Source organism: Alligator mississippiensis, chromosome 6, assembly GCF_030867095.1.
Source record: "Alligator mississippiensis isolate rAllMis1 chromosome 6, rAllMis1, whole genome shotgun sequence".
Taxonomy (NCBI): domain Eukaryota; kingdom Metazoa; phylum Chordata; order Crocodylia; family Alligatoridae; genus Alligator; species Alligator mississippiensis.
In genome coordinates, this window is record NC_081829.1 from 18,739,595 (window position 1) to 18,767,440 (window position 27,846).

At 45.0% G+C, this 27,846-nt stretch overlaps 1 long non-coding RNA gene across 3 annotated transcripts in view; it reads right to left on the minus strand.

Moving 5' to 3' along the window:
• The window catches only part of LOC132251133 (uncharacterized), a 48,368-nt gene extending 24,692 nt beyond the window's left edge, over positions 1-23,676 (minus strand). For 2 of the 3 annotated variants that reach the window (XR_009462974.1, XR_009462973.1), the window contains exons 1-2: positions 20,206-23,671; positions 13,370-13,486 (exon numbers count right to left, since the gene is read on the minus strand). This is a non-coding gene — a long non-coding RNA (uncharacterized LOC132251133). Of the gene's footprint in view, positions 1-13,369; positions 13,487-20,205 lie in introns of all 3 variants that reach the window. The other variant, XR_009462975.1, reaches the window with a different exon arrangement.
• Between the last annotated feature and the right edge of the window lie 4,170 nt (positions 23,677-27,846).

Consider the following 27,846-nt stretch of genomic DNA (forward strand, 5'->3'; position numbering starts at 1 on the left):
AATGGTGCTGGCTAACGTCTAGGACCAGGATGATGGTGGAGGAGCCATGGGTTCTGTCCCCTTATCAGGAGAGATTATTGGACCAATTGAAAACAACAGATGAGAGCTTTAGAAAAATATGGGAAGCCCACAGCCTTTTCCCACAGCAAGAACTTCATTGACCAGGAGTAGTGGAGGGTGCTTTGGGGAAGAAAGGCATCATAATGATGTCTCTGAGGACTGATAGCATGAAAGTGAATATCTGGTATACCTGGAAAACTCACCACCTGTAGATCCTTTTTCCTTCTAGTTGTTGCATCACTGAAATCTGGTCATAGGATAGTGCTGCTGAGAATACATCTACTCTGCCATAAAGGTCAGCTCCTCCTTCCCTCCAGGTGTGGCGTCATGCTGCAAAATTCAGATCTAGCTTTTTTGGATTTCCCAGGGATCCTGGATTCTTCTTTGACTGTGTTTGACCTCAGCACTTACATATGCACATGCATGCACAGACACAGGCATGCACATAGGTAGGTGTGGGCACTGCCTTTCTCTATGTGTCTGTAGGAATAGTTTTAGCAACTAAAATGCTCCTGCCCAAGCATAAGCTTGCGCATGGAGGAAAAGCATGCAGATTCATCAGGACATTTAAGGGTTAAACTGCCAGTGATGCTCCCTTCAGCCTCCCCCCTTCCCCAATATGCAGTGGAGTGTCCAGTGGGTTAGTGCGCAGAGAGGACTAATTGCTATTAAAAGGCTTTAATCTGGGAGATTAGTGCTGGCTCCAGGCGCTGTTTGCACATGAAGGAGACGTTTCCAATGAGATGAACTAGAATTTGTCCCTGCTGTTTTGTTGATAGAAAATCATCTTCCCCTTGGTTTTTTCTCTTTATCTCTGTCTCTCTCTTGCTTTCTCTCTCCCTCTCTCTCCCCCCTTGCTCTTTTGCTTTTGTTGCCTCCTCTGCGTTGAGCTGGGAGCTTTATTATTTTTTATAGAATAAGCCCTCTCTGAGCTCAATAGTGGGTTGTTTTGACACATGCCTGGAAACATCTAGGGATTTTCCATTGCAAGCAGAATGCTCTGCTCCAAAAGAGTCATCCAGTAAATGTACCCTGATTAAACAGAGTAATGATGTTTATATTGTCTCTTGCATTAAGATGATCTTCTTGCGGGTGAGTGAGGTGCCTGCAGAACCCTTATTGTACCACGGCTGGCCAACTGCAAGCTTTCTCAGGGCAAAGGCCAAGCATGACCTCCTGTGGGAGTAGGGAGGAGGTGTCACAGCTTTTTAACAGGACCTAAGATCCCTGCAGAGGGAATTAGAGTGAGATAATAGAATGATTATGTATGGGAAGGTGTGGAGTGTTAACGTGCCTGATGTAGCACCCATGGGAATATTTCCACTGACTTTGATGGACATCAGATAAGGCTCTGGGAATTGATTTGATGAAGAGCCTGGCCATTTGCCCATAGACCCTGCCTTCATAGGAGACACATTTGACCTATAAGCACAAGAGTTCCTGCACCAAATTAGATTGAGGGTCCAGAAACAAGAATGCCAAAGGAAGATAGATTCACATGCATCAGAAGTCTTAATCTGCCTACCCGCACTGGATGTGTTAGCAAATCACCTGTGATTCTGCTCCTGATGTTTTTTATAGCTGGGATTTCCAAAGGGATCTGAGAAAGTGTAGTGACTTGTTGCCAAGAAAACTCTTGAAGGCGCAGAGAGTTCAGAGTGCAACATCAGCACTTCAGAATTGTGCTCGGTTTGTAGAAGGACAGAAAAGTGGATGTCCTTCCTTGGTTTGGAGAAGTCCTGGAGAGCTGGACTTGTGAAATTTGGAAGAAGTGGGAATTTCAGAGGATCAAGCGTGTTTTTCCTTGAGGCATGTAGATGAGTGAAATTCAGGTGAAAACATGGATCAAGGGAAGTGGTTCTTCCCCTCTATACAGCATGGGTAAGGCCACATCTGGAGGATTGTGTCCAGTTCTGGGCCCCCAACCACAGAAAGGATGTGGACAAAATGGAGAAAATGGTTAGGGGGCTGGGACACATGCCTTATGAGGAGAGGCTGAGGGAACTGGGCTTATTTACCTTGGAGAAGAGAAGACTGGGAGAGATTTAATAGCAGCCTTCAACTATCTAAAGGTAGCTAGACTGTTCTCAGTGGTGGCAGAGGACAGAACAAGGGACAATGGTCTCAAGGTGCAGCAAGAGAAGTATAGGTTAGATATTAGGAAAACCTTTCTCACTAGGAGGGTTGTAGAGCACTGGAATAGGCCACCCAGAGAGGTTGTGGAGTCTCTGTCCTTGGAGATTTTTAAGACCCAGGTATAGAGAGCCTTGGCTGGGATGATATAATTGAGGATGGTCCTGCTCTGAGCAGGGAGTTGGACTAGATGACCTCCTGGGGCACATCCAGATGAGCACACACATGAGTTTCCCCAGCGACAAACATCAGCAGCACATAGTTCTGCCGCTGCTACTTGTCTCCAAGGAATGTCCCTACACATGCACTGTGGTGTGCAGCAAATTGCCTGGGTGGGGTAGGGGAGGCTGGGGCCAGCACCTGAGCTGACCCCAGCAGCCTTACCTGGGGTCCTGGGGGCTTCCTGGGGCTGCAGCGGTGAAGCCAGGAGCACAGAGCGTGGTTGGCAGTGGCAGTGTGCCTCTAGTTGGCCATGCTCCAGTTTTTGACGGCACATGCTAGGACCAAGTGTACCACCTCGCTTCTTTTTTAAATTTTTGAGGTGCTACAAAGAGCATATGCACACTTGTGTGGACGTGCCTGTGAGGTCCCTTCCAGCCTGCATTTTTTTATGACTCTAACATCTACCTAGTAAGTCTGGTCAAGAAGATGGCTGGGAAAGAGTCATAAAAGAGATCAGCATTATGTAAAATTGAATGTTCTCAAGGCAAAAGTGGTATTGAAGGTTAAAGGCAGAACTAGGAAGACCAGGGGTTGTGTTTTGTGTGCATACCTGTGAATAGGGGCAATCAGGATATTAAGGACCTAGTTTATAATCACTGGTATAATGCTGTAGATTTCAGTAGAATTGAATCAGGGAAGATTAGGCCATTGTTTTCTGAGTTGGGTATACAGTGGAAAGTGGTGAACAGGAGGTTCAAATCAGAGACAAGACTTAAGATTCAATCTCCAATAAGCCTCTTCACTAGGCAGAGTGCTTACTGATTAAAGCACAGGCTTAGAAAGAAGCAACCATATGATAGAACTTTCGGATGTGTCCATAAAAGTGGATTTGTTTCCCCAGAGACAAGAAGCAGCAGCACACCCAGTGCCACTACTACTTGTCCTCTGGGGATGCTTCTGCCACGCACCCTCTGGTGCATGGCAGGTTACCCCAGGTGGGGTAAGGGAGGTTGGGCCCAGCAACTGTGCTGGCCCTGGCAGCCTTACCTGGGGTCCTGGGAGCCTCAGGAAGCTGTAGCCGTAGTGATCCTGCCACTCAGAGCCTGGCCGGCAGCTGGAGTGTGGCTCTGGCCGTCCGGGCTCCAGTTCCGCACAGCATGCACTGCCTCTGCATACACTGCCCTGCTTTTCTTTCATGTGGATTTTTTTGACCTCGGGATCTCCTGGGGCCACCCCCCTACCCCCCAGTGCTGCTACCTTACAGCATACTGCAGACAGGTCTGCAGCATCATATACCACCAGGCCGCACCCATCTGGACGCAGCCTTTGATTCTAAGAAAAGGAAAACACAAGAATAGCAAAACAAGGACACTAGAATTAAAAAGGGCAGATTCTGACCATCTCATAGAATTAGTAGATGAGGTCCCATGGACAGATAAAATATAAAGGTATCTAAAGTATTGGAGACTCAACAATAAGCTATTTCTACTATTTCTTCATTCTATTTTTGCATGCTCTGAGCTGCTTTTTTCCCAGCACTTTTTTTGAAAAAAGTGACCTATTTTCAATAGGTCACTTTTTCTTTGAAAAAGAAGACCTATTTTCTAGTAGCAAATTTTGCCCCTGTGCTGCACTCGCAGCAGGGGACATGTTTTAATGTTCCACGCATGTGGTCTGTGGCACCACAAAGAGGTCTGTGGCACCACAAACTACATGTGCCTGCATGTCTGGACCTGGCCAATGTGGCTATACAGGGAGCTACTTCAAAATCAAAATGGAAACATACCAGCAATGGAAGATAGGGCAGGTTCCTAAGTATAGCAAGGAATACCAAGAACTTGCAGGGACAAAATCAGGGATGCTAAGGTGAAAAGGGAGGTCTGATTGGTGAGGGAAGCTAAAGACAACAAAAAGGGTCACAAATGTGTCAGGCAAACCAGAAAGGTTAGGGAAACTGTGGGTCCATTGCTGCAGAGTGAGGGTGAGCTATTAATGGAGAATACAAAGAAGACCTTGCTGCTTAATGACAGCTTTGCCTCTGCAAACAGGCAACTAACAAAATTCATATAAAGAGAGGAGCAGAAGCACTACAGGTCAAGTAAAGAGAGCATCAGAGAGCTTTTGCCCAAGTTGAATTAAGTCAGCAGGGCCTGGCAGAACTCTTTCCTCATTCCAGATATTGAAAGAATGAGGTGAAAGGATCTTGAGGTTGCTGGCTATAACATTTGCAAAGTCAAATATTATAGGATGATAGGTGAGGTCACAGCAGACTGAGTGAAAAGCTAACATAGTGTAACAGGTTGGCCAGCGGCACCCCAGCTTGATGGTTTGAGCTGGATGACTCAGGCCAACTGATGGGGGCATTACTCTTCCACACCAATCAGGAGAAGGCAGGAAGAAGGCTTGCCCCACCCTGACCCAGGGGCAAGGTGAAGAAGAGGACCTGAGGGGGACTAACCCCTCAGGTTTCCCCATTGGTCTGTTTCCAGTCTGGAGGTGGAGCCTCCAGAAGGGATAAAAAAGCCCAGGTGCCCAGCACATAGGTGGCTTCAACGAGGGATGATGAAGAGGGCTGCAGAAGAGTTGGTGGAGCTGACCAGTGGGGAGGAGCAGTTGCCCTGGAAGCGACCAGAAGATGCCTCTGCCAAGTGGGAGGCAGCAAGCGGATGCATCCCAGCCCCGCTGTGGAGGGAGCCATGGCATCGGTGCACAGATTGGTGCACGGAGGGTCCAGGAGCAGATGGGACTTTGGTAGCTGCACAAGGCAGCATGGGTCCCCAACCCTGCATGAGGCAGGAGCCCTCAGTGCACAGATCGGTGTACAGGGCTGGAGTGAGTCCGGGAGTGTATGGGACGTCGGTGGCTGCACGAGGCAGTGTGGGTCCCCAACCCTGCATGAAGCAAGAGCCCTTGGTGTACAGATCGGTGCACAGGGCTGTGGAGCTGAAGGCATTGCCGTGGCTGCATGAGGCAGCGCGAGTCCTCATCCCTGCATGAGGCAGACGCCCCTTCAGTGCACAAGGCAGCAGAGAGCTGAGCAGAGCTGACAGGACACCACGGCTGCATGAGGCAAAGAGGGTCCCCAACCCTGCATGAGGCAGGAGCCCTCAGTGCATGAGCCAGTGCATGGGGCTGGTGAGGATTCGGGAGTGGACTGGACCTTGGTGGCTGCACGAGGCAGCATGGGTCCCCAACCCTGCATAAGGCAGGAGCCCTCAGTGCATGGATCGGTGCAGAGGGCTGAGAGAGGGCTGACAGGCCCAGTAGCTACATGAGGCAGCTCGGGCCTTAGCAAGTGGCTACAGACGAGTCAACCACTCTAGCGAGGAAAACACCCTGTATCCATCTCACAGATAGAGACAAGCCTAGCTCATCAAAAACTGCTGGGAGTTGTGAGTTACCTGAGAAGGGGGTTTTCACAGAGGAGGAGGGGCCCTCCCCCATTTGGGTGATCAAATCCTGAGGAGGAGGGGGGAGGACTCCCCTTTGGGGGCAGAGGGTGGTTTCCATGGTTATGGCCTAGGGGAGGGTGATGGTGTTCCCTAAAGGTAACAGGTTCCTTCCCCTGGTACCATTTCTTCTTGGGGGCGCAGCTGCTGTGCCATTGTTGTGCTCTGGTTCCTCATGTTGGGATTTTCGTTCTAAGTTTGCATCTTTAATGTTGCATTATGAGAGGATTGTAAGCTGCTCTATTTAGCCTGCTAGTAGGGTCTGCTAGTGCAACCCTGGCTCTATCTGTGAATTCATTATATTGGTTATTGTTATGTATTGGTAACCCATTTGCTCATGGGCGACTGGTGCCTCCTGAGCCTGGGTGGGCACCAGATCGCTGACAGGGGAGGGGGGTCCCCCAGCAGCCGATCACCAAGGCACTTCTGGTTTAGTGGCTGGTGCTTCCAGGCGGTAAAGCACGGCTGATCTTAGGGGGTGCACGTGCAACCCCTATGCGTCACCAATGCATTTGATGTAAGATCACTGTACATGTTTTACTATTGTCCCATCACTGCCAAATTTTCCTTTGTTGATTTGCTGTTTAACCTGTGTTTTATCATTCAGTGTTCTCACGCCTACTGCTTGGAGGGCCCTGTTGAGGGCAGGGCTGCATACTAACTGGAAGACCACAGAGGATCAAGGCCTATACTTTAGTTCAGGGTTGATAAGAGTCTGTGTAAACCTATATTTGTAAATAGCATATTTGTGTGTATATATATATATATATATATATATATATATATATATTTGTGTGTGTGTATAAATGTATGCTTATAAGTTTTATATAATATTGTATAATTAAACCTTTAAATAGTCAAGCATCACTGGATGTCCCTGATCTCTGCTGTGCTCTGTAGGGAAAGCAGGTGAGCTGTCCTGCAGCTAGGCAGTCACACTCCCATAGCATACACGCACCTGCTGACACCCGGGTTACAATAGCACCCATTTAAAAAAAAAAAAAAAGGAAAAAAGGAGGATCCAGGGTTATACCCATGCTATTACCCATGCTCACAACCAGCATGAAATTATTAAGAACACATTTTATCAAACCTTCTTTGACCGGGTAGTTAGTTTGGTGATATCTAGATTTCTTCGGTAAAGCTTTTGACACAGTCCCATGTGCCATTCTTGTACATAATTTGGAGCAATGAGGGCTAGGTAGAATTACTGGTAGACAGACCCATAATCAGTTGAATAACCACAAGCAGAGAATAAATGGATAGATGGCAGGAAGTCTCGAGGGAGGTTCTACAGAGGTTTGTTCTGGGTCCAGTGCTGTTTAACATTTTTATTAATGACCTGGATGTAGGAATAGAGATCTGCTGGACCAACTTTGCATATAACACAAAAGTGGGAGGGCTGACAAACATTTTGGAAGATAGGATTAGAATTTAAAGGAATTTTGATGAATTGGAGAACTGCATTCTAGATGACAAAATGAAATGCAAGAAGGACAATAAAAGGTGTTACATCTAGGGAAGTAAAACCAAATGCACAAATTCAGAATGGCTAGGCTTTTTCACTGCTGAGAGTTTCCAAATATTAGGGAAGGAGGTCACCCTTGCCACTTGCGGGCTGGACATGAATCAATGGGTTTAAGCTGTAGCATAGGAGATATAGATTTAAACTTAGGAAATAACTTCCTTACTCTTGGAGTAGCGGGACAATGGAACAAGCTGCCTAGGTAAGTTGTGGAATCTCCTTCCTTGGAGATTTCCAGGAAGAGTCTGTATAAGCATATCAATGGGATGGTTTCAGAACAGTGGAAGGGGCTGCCTCAGAAAGGCTTTGTCTGAGTTCTTGCACTTTGCATTGAGTATTTGTTAGCTAAAATGGAAATAGTATAATTGGCAGGTTTCTACCTTATTAAAGGCAGTGCTCATCTCACAGGTTTGCCTTTCTCTTGGCTTTTCAGTGATCCAGCTTCAAAAGGAGGACTAGAGAGAAAGCTAGACACTAGCTAGCCTGTGGTCTGGTTGTTAGAATACTTTGCTGGAAAGTGGGAGATGCAGGTCCAAAGCTCGTGCTCTCTTGGCAGGTGCCCTAGCTACCAGGTCATTGCTGCCACCATGTGTATGCTTCAGCAATCTTATTTTTCTATAGGTGAAAATAAAATCCAAACTCTGTATGAATGCCAAAAATTGCTCTTATATGGTTACATTAGCATCATTTAGGTATGTAACAGTGGAGCAGGATTTTGCCCCATGTGTATGAGCTTACTAGGAACTGAGGTTAAAAGTGCTCCTTACATCAGCATCTCTAAGCATGAGGCTAGGGTCTCAGAAGCAACCGGTATCCAGCAGCTCCCAATGTGACACTTTTAAGCTGATTTCTAAGAGAGTGCTCAAAAGCAACAAAGACCAATGGAAACAGGGCAGAGGGGAAATTTCTACCAAGTTTTTAACACACACACACACACACACACACACACACAAAAATATATATATATATATATATTTATCTCAGCCAAAAACTGCTGAAAGCACAAACATTTTCAGGATTTGGCTACATTTTTTCATTTTAGTTGGAAAGAGAATTGAATTTTCTTTTTAAGAAAAGCAAGGATGTTTCATCCAAAAAAGCTCATTTTTGTCAAATTTTCTTTTGAAAAAAAAGTTTTCATGGACTTTTTTATATGAGTCCTATCATCTGTTTTGGTTGACACCTTCAAACGCCTTTTACCTTCCCATGGTACTAATTCCTCCTTCCCTAGTGCTGACTCAGAACTATAACAGAGCCCTATATGCCTTTTTCCCCCTACTTGTGGAATATATTGTATTTACCCAAATCCAACATAACTTTGAATTTAAGATGGCACCCAGGGATTAGAGTTTATACATGGAAATTCGAACTGTATTGAAATTTTCCACATCTAGAATCTAATTATTAGAAGATCGTCTGAAATTTGTCCCTCCTCCCCTCCACCACTATGGTAGGGAAAGCAGCTATCTGCCACTGCAATCCCCCCACACTCCCTGCAGCATGAAGTCTCCCACTCACTCCTCACCACTGTACACCCCCTCCCCCACAGCTGTATCTTAAATTTAGCTATCTGAAATCACTCAGCAGCTACTTTTGCAAATGTTGGTCCCTGTGGTTTTTTTTATGGTCTTTGGTATTATGCAAATTGTCTATTGTGCGGTCCAGCTACAGTATTGGCAATTCTCACAATTTCACTGCAACATTTGTCAGAGTTGGTATGGGCTCCTGCTCCTGGAACCACATGATCATCTCACTTTTCCTTCTAATACTCATGTGTGCAGAGAGAACTGGAACGTGTGTCCTGAGTATATCTGAGAGATTTATATACCATTTAAAAATTAAATGATAACTAAAAAGAATTCAAGGCTTATTATTTTTGAAAAGCTGTGTGGTTTTTAAGCCAATTGCATAATTTTGAGGGCCCTGTCTCTGACTGGGATTAGCATCTCCGAAGTTAGACCTCAGCACATGTCTGAATGCTCAGAGGAAATTTTAGAACAGTTTCATAGTCACCCCCGCTTGCCTAGAGAGTGTTGGGCCCTGGCACAATGAAGATGCAGGTCCAAACTTGGGTAAGGGGCTAACCTCTTGCACAGCATTTGGACAAGTACGCAGATGCCTGTTTGTGCTCAGCATGTTCAGTCATGATATCGGAGCCCAATGTAAAGACAACAGACACTAATGGAAAGACACGGCCCCTCCCCCCCCCCTTTGGCTTCAGAGGCCTTTGGATTAGGTCCGTTATCCAGGTGGGTCAGAATCCTGCCCAGGGCAAGGGGTCGGACTCGATGATCTAATAATTCCCTTCCGACCCTAAAATCTATTAAATCTGTGAATCAGCCACTCCCTGCTAATTCTGACATCATCCAACAGCACGAGAGCAAGGGTGAGGCAAAGTCGTTCTGATATTCAGAGAGAAAGGGACAGGTAGCAGTCATTTCTGGGCCAGGCTAGGGCAAGAGGCTTTGAAGTACAAGCGGGGGATCTATAGAAGGTAGTTATGGAGAAGATCCTCATGGAAATTCATGTAGTTGGGGGCTGCAGCAAGACATTCAGAATACATAGCCACCAAGCCCAGTGCAAGATGGCTAGTGCTTGGCAGCTATGAAAGCAGCAGGGGCAAGTAATCTCCCTTCCCAGAGCGGGTGCTCCCCAAGGATGGGATTAGCTTCTTGTGGCTTAAGAACGGTTTCAGAGACTGTAAGAAAAAATAAATTAAGTCTGGCCCCTGAAGGGTGCTTTGCCTCCTGAAATCCAATTAGCCAATTGTGACTTTTCACTTAACTACAATGACTTTAATTGGATCAGAATAACAACAGGAAGAATATGAAATGACAGCAATGATCAAGCTAGCAAAGTGAGCAGAGCCTTGCCGGAAAGCTCCATTCAAGCCACTCTGCACTTACATACAGATCCCCAGCTATCTCTTGGTGCAACTGCTCCCAGCTGAGAAAGCTGAGACCTGAATCCATCCCAACCCATTCCAGACCTTAAAGGAGCACTAAACACTTACAACCACAGACTCAGATTTTAAGGGCAGAAGAGACCATGATGATCATCTAGTCTGATTTTCTGCATCACAAAGGCCAGTTATTCCATGACAGTTCTCACATTTCATGCACCACGTACTAAATTCTTCCCTTTGTTTTTCGTTTTAGGAGATCCCCAGGAGAAAGGGCAGACAGCTTCTTAGACAGGCTCCTTCTGAGGCACATTTCAGTGCAATTTGGTTTCAAGGATCCCTAAGAATTTTTTTAGATAGTCCTCAGGAAATGGCTCCAACCACATATTATATTTAAGGATTATACTTAGGTTATCTAAATTTATCTCAATAGAGAAGTTGTATATCCATTGCAAAGAACTGTGTGAAATTTCCAGCAGCCTTCTAAAGGCTACCTGGAACACAGGAGGAGCTTCTGAGGGCAAGAGTCTCCTTCAGAAAGTACTACTATGATAAGTAAATAAACCATCTCCTCCTTCATATTTCTGAGTGTATTTTGATTTTAAAAAAATAGAAAACTCTGCTCATCACTTCCACCCTGGTTTTCATCCAGCTACAGAACTGGTCAGGTTTTTATATTATATTTCAAATTTTCCAAATGTCAGAAAAGAAAAAAATGAAATATCACAGCTACAACATCCCTTCAACACTACCAAAAATTATAGTGAAATTCTTCTAAAATTGAATTTCTCCTATAATTGAGCTGCTTGAAACCTTTTCACTGGCATAGGCAGAGCACTTTCTGGTAATAGGGAAATATAGTTGCAAACATTCTTACCTAGCATGCGACTCAACTAGAGTGTGTGTGTGTGTGTGTTTAATAAAAAAGCTTATTTCAGTGTGGCCAATTTCCTGGATGGACCTTCATGATCATTTTGAATCTCTTGATATTTGGTGTTTTTCATAAAGCCTTGGTATTAAGAGTCATCATTACACCAAACTTGTGGCTTCTCATAGCTGCAAAGAGAATCCTGTAAATATGCACCTCATTGGTATCAAAAGGCAAATATCTTAAAATCTCATGGTTCTGGGAGTTCTCCATTTGAGCCTTCAAGCTAACCAAGCCATATACAAATGCTCATGGAGGAACTGTTATCCAGAAAAATATGTGTATGAGCTGACTCTAGCTGATAAAAAAAAGATATTCCAGCCAATTTTGCATAGATTAGAATCAGACCCATTGATTTGTGGGATGGTTTATGAGCTTAAAGTAGAGTATGTCCTTAAGTGCCTTGCTGAATTGGGGCCTGTAATCAGCAGGTTTCCATGGGGCTGTCACATAAGAATTTCCTAATTAGTCTGAAACACTGTAACTTTGAAATGCATCATGGGTACCTATACATGTGCTCTGATGCATTCTAATTAGAAATCTCTAGCATGCCACAGTGTCACATGTATTAAGCATCCCATGTTTAAAAATGGCGGCGAGATGCTCTAACTATAGCTCATCAAATGAGCTTTCATTAAAGCGCCCCCACAGTCATTTTGAAAGATGGGATGCTTAATACATGTGATACTGTGGCATTTTAATTACAATGGCTGTCCAGGAGCCACGCTAATTAAAACACCCGCTGCCACCCTGGAGCACGTGAATAGACACCCCATGTTAATAGACCAGGGGCAAAAGAGATGGGTATTGAGGCAGCAGCAGTGGATATAGATTGGAAACAGCCACTCTTAAGCTATGAGGGGTAAAGCTGGAGAACATTTTCCAACATTATTCTGAACAATTTTTAAGTCTTGTTTTCAAGCTTGCTTAAAAAGGCTGTAATTTTTTCTTCTCTGCCTTCAACTACTGACCAGGCTGGGTGATGAGCTGGGGCAGTACAAATGCCCAGTGCCATAGCAACAAAGTTTGGTGCCCGGGGCAAAGCCCTCAGCAGCAGCCCACCCTTGCCCTGCGCACAGATCCGGGGGCACATGCTTGCCTGGGAGTACATGCAGTGGCAGAAGCCACCTTTCCCCTGTCCCTGCACTCCCCCAAACGAGCCACTCACGGCTCCATCCTGTGCTCTGCCCTGGCTGTGCAGCGCCTATTGGTGCCCCTTCACTTCGGCACCCGGGGTGGTTGCCCCGCTTGATCCCCCTTGCTATGGCACTGCAAATGCTAAGAAAGACAAATCTTATATAAAACTTTGGGAAAAGCCACCTCTGTTTTCATGCTTCCTGTGCCATCTACCACCCTCAGTTCCACTTACTTAAGTCTGTCAGTCACTGGGCCAAGTTCTATTGCAATTACTTTAACCAAACTAATTCCATTGGTCTCAGTGATGATTATTTTGGGTTTCTCTGGCAAGTTCTTGAGATCACAGTCTGGCCGTATGGGAGCTGTACAGGTATAAATGAACTAAGGCAGAACTTGTCCCACTGTTTGTATCACATGCACACAAAAGGGCCTGGTTCTGTTGTTACACCAGTGTAAATCAGGAGTAGCTTCATGAAAGTCAGTGGAGCTGAGCCAGTGTAAATGAACATAGAATTTGGCCCACAGATTATTCTGAGCTAGCCTGATATCATTAACGGACAATAATGAGCTTTGCTGCAGCTGATGGTCATTAATTCCTGCGGAAAGAGTAGTTTGCCATTCTATGACCCATGCTATCATGAGTTGCAGCAAGTATGACATTAATTTGTGTCCCCATGCTAAATAAGAACCTCTCCAAAGCATGAGACTTAGGTTCAGGGGTGAGTGTGGACTGGGCCAGAGTGGAGAGAAGTGCCTGTGTTTTCCTCCCAGTGCAGGTAAAGCGGGGGATGAATTAAGGTTTTGCAAGAAAGAGGAAGGGGCAGTGAAATAAATGACACAGAGGGCTTTGAAATTGTTTATGATGCAAATATGTTTAAAAGCACCGCATTGCCTCCCCTGGGAAAAGGAGCTTAAAATTGAAGTCTAATGATAACAAATGATTGTTAATGAGTTGTCTAAACATAATAGATGGAAAGAATTAAAAGCCTAGAATAAACAGTGTTTCATTAAAGCACAATAAAGAAACAACATGAGTTTCATATCTCAGAATAAATGGGTCCTTGTGATCTTACCAGGAGTGGAGGGGTGGCGGGAGGGGTGGAGATGGCCTGGCTTTGGAGTTTTGAGATAGGTGCTGGGACGGTGGGTGGCAGTTCTGCCTCCTAGGTGAGTGTATCTGGGTGCCTTCACTGTGAACAAGAGGATGTGAGATGAGGTGAGGCCAGATGCTGATAGAGAGAAGAACCACATAGCGATAGCCCTATCTATGTCAGTTTTAGGCCCTGTTAGCTTAAGCACATACCTAACTGGAGCATGCGAAAAATTCCACTGATTGTAATGTGACTCACAATGTGCTTAAAACTGGGTATATATATAAGCATTTTACTGAGGGCTTAAACTATTGTTATTGCTACTGCCTCAGAGCTGCACAAGATACTGAGGAAGATCTAGTTCTTGTCCAGAGGAGTTAGCAAGCAAAACTGTCAGTCTGGCACTGGAGACCTCCATGCATATGAGTAACATCTCCATGGAGACCTTCCCTGACAGACACCAGGGAAAGGCACTGATGACAGTGGATGGCTCTATAGAGTGTCATTAAATGGTTTTGAGGAACTATGTGTTGTGTGCATGCAGATGTGGATTACATCTGTCGCTGGAATGTGGCATGTAGCAACTATGCTTTATATATTGCATGTTTTTAGGGTGTGTAAAGCGTTAATGCCCCCCCTCCCATTTATCAGAATTTTTTTTTGTTTCCAAAAAATGAAATTTTGGCAAATGAAAAATTTACAATACAGGTTTAATAACAATTTGGTGAAAAAAAAATAGTGAGAAAGTGAACAATATTGAAAAGCCAATACCTTTTCATGATCTGTTCCTTTTTATTTTTCTCTGAAAGTTGACAGTGTGCTTTGTTTTATGGCTGATAGGCATGTTTAGTGATATTCAAGGACAGAAGTTATGGTGGACTGGTGGATATCCGTGTTCTTAAAGAGCTTGTCAGTGCCCAAGTATAGGCACTTCTTTGTATAGATACTCTTTAAGATGAATGTGTTGCAGATATGAATCAAATGCTAAAAACAGATGTTGGATTTCTCCTGGGACAAAGCCTTTATTCTGCAGACATACAAGCCCATTGTCTCACTTTAAGTAGTAATACACAACCACCAGTTCTTCTGGATAATGATGTATGCGTAAGAGGTCACCAGTAGCATTCACAGGTAGGCCTAGGCAGGAGTATGGAGAAGTGGCTGCCCAGACCTTCTATTCCCACTTTAGACAGTATTCAAAGGCCAGACTGAGTCCAGATATTTGGGACATCAATGGCTGGAGCTACATGTGCATCCAAGAATCAAACCCAGGTTTCCCACATGGCAGAATTCTACTACTGAGCCACACCAGCAGGTCTCACTTCAAGTACTTGGGCAGTATCTGGGACAATCAGGCTTAATTTGAGTTAATTGCTATTCAAACTGTGTGTGTAAATGACTGTCCCTCACCTGCTTTTATGCAAGTCAAAACCTGGGACAATCAGAATTGGGATAAATTCAAAGTATTTTTTTATCAAGAGGAAGTAGCTTGCAATAGGTATGGGTTTGTTGTTGTTAGCATGCCCAGCACCAAAGCACCCTGACCTTGACAGAGTCCTGAGCACCCCTACAGTTCAAACCAGCACTGATCCTATCAGCTTTACGCATTGTGAACAGCATCTTGCCAGGGGACCAGTTTGATTGAAACTGGTAGAACTACGGGTAGAATATGAGATACTGCACAATGTGAAGGTAGCTGGAAAAATCAAGTCCAAAATTAGACTAAATATTAAATGTTCTGTCTTGTCTACACATTTATCTTCCATGGAATATGGCTTGTCAATGAAACGGGGGGGAAATCATTTTAGAAAAATGTTCAGATTTTCATCTTTTTTATTTTTTTAAAAATGAGAAAATGTATTCAATTTAAAGTAAAAAAGTATAAGTTTCCAGTTTGGGAGGGGTTTGGATGAAAATTCAACCCCCAAATAAATGAAAATGAAAAATCATCATTTTAATGATCTTCTTATGGGGAAAAAGTCATTTCTGATCAGGCCTTTAATAGTACTACTACTACTACTACTACTACTACTACTAAAAATAATACAATCACTACTATATATAGCAACAACAGTAATGCTACCAATAATAATAAATGAATAAATGTTTGGGTTTAATGTAGTATAGTCCACTTCTCAGTGTGCACTTGGCTATGTCTTAAGAGATGTGGGAACTCAGGATGCTGCTGTACCTCTTTCTTCACAACTACGCGGAGCCTTTGCAGAGGTCTGGATGTGTATAAATCATATGTCTGACTATCTGTGTGTTCATTTCAAGCCACATATGCATGTCAGTGCAAGACCCACCTCTGAGAATGTGGGCTCATGTGTAGATACACATGCAATTAATTTGACTCTGGTGAATAATAAACCAATAAACTCTGGTGCAGTTTGTACCACAGTTTATTGCTTCTGGGCATTGCATTTATACATGCACCTGAGACTGCAGCACATTGAACTAGGTCAGAGCAGCCCTGGCTGGCAGGGTGTCTGAGGGGGTCAGCCTGCCAAGTCAGAGCTGCTCCAACCTGACTCAACATGCTGCTGAGGGGCTGGCTGGGACACCAGACTGCTCCAGTATGAGCCTAGCCAGCAGACAGCCCCCTGCACTGAAGCACCCTTGTGCCCCAGCCAGCTGTGTCAGCATCCACATGTGTGTGTTTACAAGTACTAACCTACAGTGGCGTTTATTAGTTTACTGCAGCCTAATAGGGCCACAGGTGTAGTCACTGAGACTACTGTGGAACTAATTGACAACTCCATACTAAACATCTTGTGTAGATGCACCCTGTTTGTGTTAGACAGCTGTATTGCTAATGCTTAGCAGAGAGAAAAGGCTCTTGAGGGTTTGCATGTGAGAAGTGAGGAAGTGCAGTTGTGTGCAAGTTGTTTAATGCACATTTATAAACTAAGTATGGTTGCACTCTCCATGTATGTATGGCATGGTATTTGTACACAGGTATATCTGTCAGGAACAGAGTCTGTGGATGGGTCTAGGAAAACAATATCTCAGGCTGAGCATCCATTAGGGTGTGTGAGAACAGATGTACGTGCTATGGGTCTCTGCATAGTGGATTGTTGTAATGATGAGAATGTGTTATCCAGAGCAGGGGTGCTGAACCCCCAGCCCACAGGCCCAGTTGCAGCCTGCAGAGCCATGTCATTCAGCCCACAGGGCTCCCCAAGGGTACAAAAATGTGGTAGCAGAAGAGTGGTGATAGCATTAATTGCTGCTCTTTTGCTGCCAAATCTCTGGACTTATCAGCATCCCTGTGGCCAGATAATGGGGCGATATATGATGGAGCAAGATCAGAGTGGCAAGTGGCTGGATTAGGTCTATGGACCAAGCCCGCTTAGGATTTGGCCTGCAGACCAACCCCACACCACTGTGGGGCTAGAACAGTGGTCTCCAACCTTTTTAAGTAGGAGATCACCGTTGGAATTTAAAAGCAACCTAAGATCTACCATGTGCCTCTCCCCAGCAGGTAAGTCTGTGGGGTGGGAAGTGTGGGAGGAGGGGGACAGATTGAGAAAAAATGATTTGGGAGCGTGCTTCTTCAGCAGGTAAGTCCCACCTGGCTGAGGCCCCACTCAATTTACCCCTGCTCCTTCGGCACTGTCCCTCACTACAGGGGCCTTGATCTAGCTCCCCCACCTCCCCTCCCCTCCCCCCCCCCTCCCCCATGGACTGACCTGTTGGGCTGGGGCGTGCACGTGTGCATGCATGCAGGCACTCAGCCCCCAACCCCAGCCTTGGATTGACTCCAAGAGGCTCCGAGATCTACTGCAAGAGGCTCCAAGATCTACCGGTGGATTGAGATCCACTGGTTGGTGACCACTGGGCTAGAAGGTTGGGCACCATTGATTTAGAGCCAACTGGATAAGAACAAGTTTTAAGAGATCATCATTGTTTTTCTTTCCAGACAAGAATCAACTCAGACCCTTCAAATGCTTTGCCACCCTCTGCTGCCCGCCCCCCCCCCCCCCCCCCCGCCCCCCAAAGGTACTAATTATGCCAAAATGTCAGCTTCTGATTTGGTCTCTCTCTCCCTTTCTCTCCAATTCATTGTGCCCCCAAAATCTTTCTGTACGCAAACTTTGTCAGTGGATGCAACTGCGCAAAACACATCAGCTGGGATGAAACAGCAGATTTCAATTAAATGAAATTGCATGTTTCAACCAGCTTGAGAGGTACCTGTGATTGTGCGTCTATGGTTAATGGACTGGAGGCCAGGTTTACTTTATCCTTATAGATGGAATGGGATGTATTTGCAGTGTGTGTGCACATGTGTTTGTTCAGTATCTATGTATGTTTGTCTAGTTGGATTGTGAGCATTTGTGTTTCTGGGTGTACTTTGTCTTTTTGTGTTCAATGGTGCATGTTTATATTTTGTGGTCTGACTGCAGGTGTGTAACATATCCTACACGCCCTGCCTCCTTGGCTCTGGTGGGAATAGTAAGGAAAGTTGTAGGCCTCAGTTCAGCAGTGCTGGCCCTGTCAGTAAATCATTGTGCAGTTCGTTTTTCCGCATTGGACTCCATAGAGAATCAGACAGACTATGCTGAGCTGGTCCCATCTGCACCCAGCCCGGACAGCAGCTTTATCTTGCCTTGTAAAACTGCAGAGCCTGTGACAAAAGAGTTAATCTCTGCCTTTGTTTCTCTTCCTCTCTCTCTCCTCTTTTGCAGCAGGACTGAAAGGCAAGACGAGAGCAGATCCATCAATGTCAGCAGCTTTCAGCACATCAGCACTTTTGGGGGGTTTATTGGGGACTAGCCCATCAGCAGCACTTCCAAACTGCAAAGGCACTGCCGCCTCCTGAGAAACAGCCAGGCAGCCTGGGGAAGCAACGCCAAGCCCCAGAGTGCTACTGACCAGTGGCTGGGTGATAAATGACTGCATGTATATCTCCACAACTGGCAAAGTCCACAGGGCAGATCTAATCCAAGCTTTGAGATAGATAGCAATGAAACTATGTTGTTGTCTGGGCATGGGTAGGTGGTTTGTGGGTGCGTGCATGTTATGGGGGATTATTAGATATACACCTGTGTGCATACATGTGCGCACATACACACACTCTTTTTAAATCATAGGGCCATACAGAAGAAAATGTCAGAGAGAGAACAGTTTGATTGACAGTTTAATGAAGCCATTCATAATAGTGATATATATTGTAACCATGGAAGCAGCTTGTAAATACCCAGTTGCTTTACACACATAAACACACAAACATATATAAAGTACATACAGACATCTGTGTGTGTATGGGAGTGTGCATGCATGCAAAAAGGTACATGAATGCAATACTAGTGCCGAACAGCAAAACCACAGTGTAGATGGGAAGATGCATTTATTTAGAAGCACTGAACATTTTCTAGAGTGCATAACAGATTTTGGTGCTCAAGTCACACTCGGGCTCCTAAATCCCTTAGCAGCATTTTGAATATAGCACCCATCTTTTCTAAGACACAGGACTGGAAGGGCCCTCTTGGGCTATCAAGTGTAGTCCCCTGCATTTGTAGAGAACCATCTATCCAAATGCTTCACAGGAGCACAGACTTTGGCCTCTCTGGGCATGTCCCCATGAGTTTACACACGTGCTTTGAGGCACCTCAGAGTCTTTTGAGACACTGCAAAGTGTATTCCATGCATGTGATTTGGTTCTCCGTGCTGTATTTTTGCACTGCATAGCCAAATTTAGATACTGTGAAATTCCAGTATAAAAAAAACCTTGCAGAGAAAAAAGCAAGGCAGTGCATGTGGCAGCAGCATGTGCCACCTGAAATGAGAGCCTGGCCAGCCAGAGCCATGCTCTGGCTGCCAGCCAGACTCTGTGCACCTGGATTGCCACTGCTACAGCCCCAAAAGGCACACAGGACCCCAGGTAAAGCTGCTGGGGCCAACCCAGGTGCTGGTCCCAGCCTCCCCTACCCCACCCAGGGCAATTTGCTCTGTGTTAGAGTGTGTGTGCAGAGACGTTCCCCAGGGACAACTAGTAGCAGCATAAATATGTGCCACTGCTAGATGTCCCTGAGGAAGTGCATGTGTGTGCTCTATCACCATAAAAATCTCTCTCTTCTCCCCCCACCATTCTATAATGTGCTTAAAAAACAGAGAAGGTATGACCGCCTCCACCTTGGCAATTGTCATGTCATGGAATTTGTTAGATCAAAATAAGCTCAGAGGTCCTAGGAAGAGGATCATGTCCTCCAAAACAGGGGAAGACAAAAAAACCCAACAGTTGCTGTCAACCTGAAGTGGGGTTATTTCCTTCCTGACCCCAAATCTGGTGATCAGTTTGGTCCTGAATGTGTGAGCAAGACCCACAAGCCAGGCCCTGAGAGGTAGCCAAGTACCATTAAGATAAGGTAGGCATCCTAGCCAGACTCCAACCTTCAGAATGGCCAATAGCCAGTGCTTCAGAGGACTTCCTGGCCCCTTCAGACAACCAGCAAGAGCCATGAAATGTGGGATTGCCAATCACCTTTCACACTGAGACCAAGCTTCCTTTCAGTATCTTTATGAAGATACTAAATATTCAAACCCACATACAACATACTCAGCGGACCCCCATCCTATTGGATTGCCCCTTTCAATAACTTATTAAACATCACCTTGAAGCAGTTTCTGAGAACATCTGTCCAATCTCACTCCCCTAATACTTAGAAATCTCCTTTGATAGCCTTAATTCTCATAGTTTCTGAGTGCCCCACAAAGATTAGTTAATTCAATATCACAGAACCCTTGTACAATTGGGAAGTATCATTACTTCTTTTTTACAGAAGAGCAAACAGCATCACAGAAAATAAGTGACTTACGCAAGGTCCCACAAGAAGCTGGTATCAGGTTTGAACAGAAGACAGATCTCCTGAATTCTAGCCCATTGCTGTAACACTTTCTCATTGTTATGTCTGTTTGAATGGCTGCATGAGTTGGTGTTGCTCTTCATGTGTTTGACTGGCTTTGAATTCACTGCATTACTATGAATTTGTCTGCATCATGTCTATACTTGTCTGAGAATTTCCCAATAGGTTGTAGGCCAAGACCATGACTCAGCTGCAAAATTATCCTTTCTCTCATTTCTCTGGTGTCTAAAAATGTAAATAGTAATGTATTAAGCTATTATGAGTAACAAAACTATGAGATAAAAATAGGACACATGCAGCATCCCAGAGTTAACAATTGAGACCTTCATTCTTGCATTTCATGACTCTGACTTAAGTAAATGTTGCCTTTCCTGATCTTTCCCTACTACTTATTTCCTAGTTTATTTTAAAGGAAAGCAAGAAAAAAGGAGGGAAGATGTTATCCTCTTTTTTTAAAGGAACAAAGGGCAGTTAGACTCCCACATCCCATTAAAAGTCTTTGGGAATTCAATCCTTAATTCAGTATTTGCCATCTTTTTTAATATTAGGATTTTTTTCTTAAAGTCCCAGCTCCTGGAGTCCTGTGATTAGGTGAGAATCTTCAGGGCACAAGCAAGTAAGATGCACAGATGGGGTATTATTTACAAAGTTTACTCATAAACCTTGCGTGGTAACCACAGTAGGTACATAGAATCAAATAAATATATGCCTATTAACTCATGCCATTGCAAACAAACTCACACAGAAGGAGGAATAAAGACTTCTGCACCTACACTAAGTTATTTATTAATAGTAGCATTATGATGACAGCCAGAGGGCCTAAGGTGGGAATAGCAATGGAAAACCTCAGTCCTGGAAAGCTGACAGTCTAAGCACACATAATAAGTATCCTGGGCCCATTTACAGATGCAGAACGGAGGCACAAAAAGACGGAGAGCCAGATTCTATTCCACTTCTTAGGCATCTAACTGGACTCTGGTGTCTAGGTCTGGTTCTATTCTACTGTGCTCGAGGCTCTGAAAATCCAATACCTTTGTTTCTCTCTGTCGTCTTATCCTGATTGAGTCACAAAAAAGCAGTGAGGAGTAGCCACCCTCCTTTCACATTAACTGTTTTTTAGGAACTCAAGCAAGAAGGTGTAGAATCACACTTAGGCACTTACTGTAAGTCCACTTACCCTCCTAATAGGTAGAATACAGAGGCACAGCAAGCTCTTTCAGTGCCTGGAGCACAGCTGACGGTGGGGAATTATACTGACCACTGGAGAGCAGGGCTGGGGGGAGGGAAAGAAGGAACAATGTCTTACTTGCTTCTGCTCTCCTCACTCAGGCAGCAGCTGCTGCTCTTGTGGCTGCTACAGCTGAGGGACAGGCAGTGGCATGGTCTCCCCAGGGGCCTCCCATGGCAAAGCCTCAGTTGGGCAGTGGGGTGTCATTCTGCTTGCCTACCCTTGCCCCTAGATACACTACTAGGCTTGGGGCTGCATCTGCCCAGCTTCTATGGTCAGAAAGTGCAGGGCTGCACTGCACCTGCCATGGCAATGGCTTTTGGAGAGGGTGGGCCATACTGGTCCCCTTCCACCTCTAAGCTGATACCTGGGGCTGGTGTCCCACTTGTTCCCTCCACAATTACAGGGCTGGTGGAATAGAATCTGACCCAAAGTAACTTGCTGAAAGTCACACAGGAAGTTGGTAGCAGAATTCAGATCTGGAGAATAATGAACCAATCCCTCTCTCTGTAGGCCTAGAACAATAATTCACCATGAGGAAATGTGTTCTGGATTTTCCTCTGTTTGCGTTTATGAATTCCTGTGGCCAGCTCTGGTTTTTTTCCATTTGCTCTTATTTCTGCAAATGATTCTTGAGCTGCGTGAGTTCAGCGTGACTAGTTCATTGAAAGGATTTGATATTCAAATGTTGAGTTGTTTTGATTGGACATGTAGGGTCATATGATAGGTTTCTATCACTTGACTGGGTGATGGGAACTCTTGGACTTTGGTTTTTGAGGTGATGTTTATTTTCCATTATAATTTTCAATGTGGCTTTCTGAAAATATTCGGTATTAGCTGTTTGTACAAATATTTGTCACAGTAAGCTTAATTGCTAGCATATCCACAGGCTGCAAATGCAGGAAGTGTGTGAACGCTGCTAAAGCAACTTTATTTTAAAAGGTGACTAAAAGACCTCTGTTTTTCGGTTCTTCCCTTCTTGGGCATATGACATCCTCTGTCTTCAGTGGCTAGTCTGTCAATACCCCCATTAAAATATCACTTGGGCAATTTCTATCTTTATGCCTTCTAAACCCTTAGTATGGTAGATTACAATTAGACTCAGGCCCAGTGTTTGGAGGGAGCTGTGGAGCAGAGAAAAGATTAGTATCAGTGACTAACCAGGTGCCCAGTTCTGGGCTGGTCGATTCAGAATTCAGAAGAGCTGCTACTTTTAGGACAAAATGGTGCTGACTAAATGCTGCCTTTTGGATCCATTGCACTTGGAGACAATCTCTGCTCACATCACCTCCTGCCATAGGGTAGGGTCTGGGGCTTTCCTTTGGTAGCAGGGAGGAGAGGCTGGTGTTTAGCAAACACAGTAGCTCAGAAGCTGCCTGTCATCAGGCCAGACAGACAGAGCTACAAGCTCTCCTGATCACCACTGCTAGTTCACCTTTGCTGCCATCAGCATTGCTGAGAGCAAATGCCAGAGACGGGTGAATCCAAATATCTGGATTGCACGGATATTGGCTGGAAACGTTCCACCATATCCGGGTGGCTGGCTTTGCCTGATATTCATGCTCTTTGGAAAATTAATTATTCCATTCGCCCGTCTCTCTGCACGAGAGGATTACCTCTCAATACCTAGAGCTCAACCAATACATCCAGGGCATGAGTGTGCACATGTATGAATGCATGCTGATTAGGATGTGTGCCGACAGAGGCTTGTGTATCTTTAAAGAGAAAGAGATTGTATTTAATGGTAGGTAGGTTGTGAGGGTGGTATTTGTGTATGACATGGGGAGAGCAAAGGAAGATGTAGGTGTGCATGTTGCAAGCTTGTGTGTGTATGTCTGTGTAAGATAAGTAATACTCATGAAGATACAGAAGGCATATGTGTGGACATAAAAGGAGTGCCTTTGTTTGGGGAACATGTGGACAGGAGTAAACTTACATGTGGAGATATGAGCTAATATGTCTACATATAAAGAGGGAAGGATGTATGTATGTCATATGTGATGAGACATGTATGATGCCTACCTGTGTGTGTCCTGCAGTACTGAAGTGAACACACGTACATATACGTTGGGCATGTCTACATGTGCACATTTAGTGTGCAGTAACTGGCACACCTGTACTGCACAGTAAATATGGTGACTCACGCTGACTTGAGCATAAATTTGATACCTAGATCAGGCAGGTATCAAGTTTGCTTACGATTAGTTACTGCATAGTAACACACATGTAGATGCCTTACTGCACAGTAACACTGTGTGTGTGGACAGATTTAGGACTAACTTTAATCCCAAATCAGTCTACACACAGTGTTAATGTGCTTTAACACTTGCAGGTGTACACCTCACATGTACAGTAATTTACTGTGCAGCAAATTTCAGATGGCATAAATGCACATGTAGACACACCCACTTGGGACTATCATACAAATAGAAATAAATACCTATGAGCACGAGTACAGATATATGCATGTTTCATGTGAATGCATATGGGAGGAAGAGTTTGGAGCCTACCTAAAAGTGTGTGTGTATATGTGTACACATAGGTGTGTATATGTATTTGTGCGTGGCTTCTTGTGTGATCATGCAGGAAAAGAACATAATGCTCATGCATATGTATATTTAGGCCATGCCTATTACCATGTGTGTAGAAGGTATATGTGTGTATGTGTGTGTACACGTGTGTACAAGCATGTGTGTGCATGTGTGGTTGATGGGAATGGCTGTGTGTGCATGTGATTTGGGACCTGGTTAATCCTAATGATAGCCCTCAGAGTCATGGCTCTGATTCTGCTCCTGCTAATACAGGTTTTTTAGCAGTGTAGCTCTGTTGATTTCTCTGAGGCTATTCCTGATTTACTCCTGCAGAACTGAAAGCAGAGTTGGGCATGGTGTGTATTGTTTACAACAAACCTCCCTGCTAAAGGCGTTGAAAAGTGGTCTTGCCCTTTGCCTTGGAGTAACATGATTCTCCTGCTCTGCATGGGGCATGTGGCCTTGTTGTCTAGGACACTGAGTTGCGGGCTGTCACAGTGCAGCTAGGAAGATAGGGTGCTGCTAGAGAGGAAGGCTTTTAATTGCAGCCTGCACCAACTAGCATCCTGATGGGCTCTGCTAGGCAGCACAGCACTGAGACTCAGGCTGGAGGTATTCTTGGAAATTTGTGTTATTAATTGAAACCTTATTAATGGCAAACACGGGATGACATTTTACATGGTTTAGTTATGTTCTGTGAGTCACTGGTACAAAGCAGGCTCAGCCACAGGGCAAGAAAGCTCTTTTGTAACCATCTTCTGCTGTAGCTGTTAACAGGGGAGCAATAACCAGCTCAACTCCTGCTAGACAGGTCCTGGGATGGTGGGGATGTTCTTTTGCAAGTGTCTGATGTGTCTCTTTATGTGAGATTTGCTGGTCCTGGTATAAAAGGAAAGGCTCAGAGGGAGGAAAGCAGACTTTCTCTGAAAAGTTGAACCTTTTCAAGTCCCAATAAATTGAAAATCAGCTGCCCAGATTGTTTGGGTTTTTTCTTTAAAAATCAAAACACCCAACTCTCTCTGTACTAAGAAAGTGACTGACATTAGGGTGAGGAGTAAAAATCCCAGTTTTTAGAGCAAGTGTAAATCTAGTCAAAAATTAGAAGAATGCAATCCCACCCACTGTGGTTGCTAGAGGAGGGCCCTGTCCTCTGGACTTTAGAGTTATAAAGTCACAGAGAAGTAGGAGTGGAAAGGACCTTCAGAGGTCATCTAGTCCACCCCCTGGTTGAGGCAGAATCAACCCTATCCAAACCATCTCATACAACCGTCATCGAAAACCTATGTAAGACTATCATCAACCCTGATACAACATAGATTTAACACCGTAACCTGCCACAGGTAAAACAGAGCAACTATGTCAGCCAGTGTCCGGCTTCTATAAAATGTTGTCTATATACATTCACATGCACCGAAATTCTTCCCTCCTCTATACATTTTGCACCCCCAATAAGGTCAATGGGCTCACTACTGTTCCTATTGACCTTACCAGGGGCAATGTAAAGCCAGAGTAACACAACAGTCTTCAGTGACATTATCCTGAATTTTCTCTGACCTGGGCTTCACACTGGTATCTCCAATAGGGATTTTCAAAAATCTGGAAATCAGGCCCCGTTTATGTAAGAATACATAAAACCACTAAGCCCCTTTGAAAATGGGGGCTACTGAGGGCAGAATTTGACCCACTGAGATTGTAGCAGGGAGTGTAATTTAATGCAGAGGGGAGCATGGTGTCAGAGCACACAGGCAACTCACTGCAGCTCCAGAGACTTGAGCTTGAGCCTTGCTGTGTGCGTTTTCCAGAGAGTGACCCTGGGCACCTGGGTACTCAGTCTGGATTGTCAGAGGTGGCTGGATGTGACGCTAGCTACATTGCTTACTTGTGCTCCATTAGCTGCAGAGAGCGTGGGGCATTTACCATACTAACCTGGTGAGCCACTAGGTTCAGGCAAACTTTTGAACTAACTTCTGGGCTGATATCCAAGAAAAGCCATTTTTTTCTGTTCTTCAAACTCTGTAGAAACCTGCCTTTGCCAAGTCATTGGACCAGACCCCAGATGAACAATGCCCAATAGATTAGAAGCTAAATTTGACCCATCCCTAAACTGTTCTAGTCTGTGGTCACTGTCCTTTGGACTGTAGATATACATACTGTAACTCAAACAAAACAGCATTGTGACTGTTGGTGATAACTGCTGCTCACTCAGTGCCAGGTAGCCAGTACAGGCACTTTCTCATAAGTCTTTGCAGACACTGGGTAATATTCAGAGCCCAAACTGGTTTATGTCTTTCTTGCCCCCTTTGCATGATGATCTCTAGTCTCCTATTCAGTAAGAAAAAAAGAGGGTGGGCCCCTCTTTGGGGATCCAAACAAGTGAGGTACAGGCTCCATGGGTTGCAAGTGTCAGATGTGTGGGAAACATCTAAAGGCATCACTGACTTTCTTAAAGAGCTTTCAGTTGACAGGGGACAGGGCCTCGGCCACGGGTGCAGCTGGGAATCACTGAGTGCAGGTTCAAAAGAATAGGCTGCCATGCAGCTAGAGCAGAATCCTGACTCTTCCCTGCACGTTAATACATGGGCTTACAATCTGGCCCTATGCACGTTAACTTCAGTGACAGCAAAGAAAAACAAGGACCAACACTGTGGCTGATTATAGAGGAAACTGAAGCATCCATTTTATCTTGTGCTCATAATAAAATAAAGACAAACTTAACCTGTGGTGAAGAGGTGGAAAAGAAAAGTCCTCTCCACTGCAGACAATGGGGGAGTGCAGACCAAGTACTCAAACACTTCCACCCTTGTATAAAAAGAGCCCCACAGCTGCAGATTGTCTAATGCCAGCAAAATAAACCAGATGGAGTATGTGGATGGAACCTGTCCAAGTTGGGCAGGATAGCACAGAACACCCTCCTGCCTTCATGGACTGTTGGAGGATGAAGTGAGGGTAGGCTAGGATTAGAAACAGCTCCAGCAGCAAAGCTCCCCCTAGTGTGATATGGAGGTACTGGGAGATGGAATCCTTCCGTTAGGCTGGAAAGCGGCTATACTTGATGGCAGGAGTGGGGGTGGATGGGGTGAGTCTAAGAACATTCCTGCTGGGGACACAGTATAGACAGACCTAGAGAGGCTAAGCGACTTGCCTGAGGTCACACAGGGAGTTCTGTAGCAGAGCTGCGAAGTGAACCTTAATCTGTCCCTATCTGGTATCCTTAACCAGAGTACTGTCTTTCACCTCTGCAGATCAGCTAGGCTGATGGGAGATGAGACAACGGAAGGGCAATGTCTCCAGCACCACTGTACCCTGAATGGAACAATAGGAGTCCCAGGTCAAGAAGCGCCCTCCAGCAGAACAGTGCCTCCCTACCACTGTGATGATACAGTGCTCAGTGGCAAGTGTCTATTGATAAAATTTGGAACTTTAATGCAATACCCCCTACAACCATGCCAGACTGTTGGCAGCTGGAGCCTTGCTGTTTAGGAAGGCATTTCTGGGTATTAACTCCATCCTGTGAGCTGGAAGGACCAATGTGCAGGTCACAGGTATTATCAAGCTGAAGCACCCTGGCAGCCGTTCTCTGTTTGTAGGGTTGGGTGTGTGTGGGAGGGTCAGCTACATGCTTGCCATGATACTTCGGGCTGACAGGAGGTATGCCTTCCCCCTACCTATGAGTCCAGCCTTTCCCATTTGCCCTTATCTCTCTCTCCTCCCATCCCTGAAACTGTCCGGATTGGTTATAGCCACATTACAGTGGCCAACCTGCAAAGAGAGCGCCAGAAAAAGTTAATGTGGAGTTCTGGTCTACTCCCAGGATGCATTTGGGCTGCAGCCCAT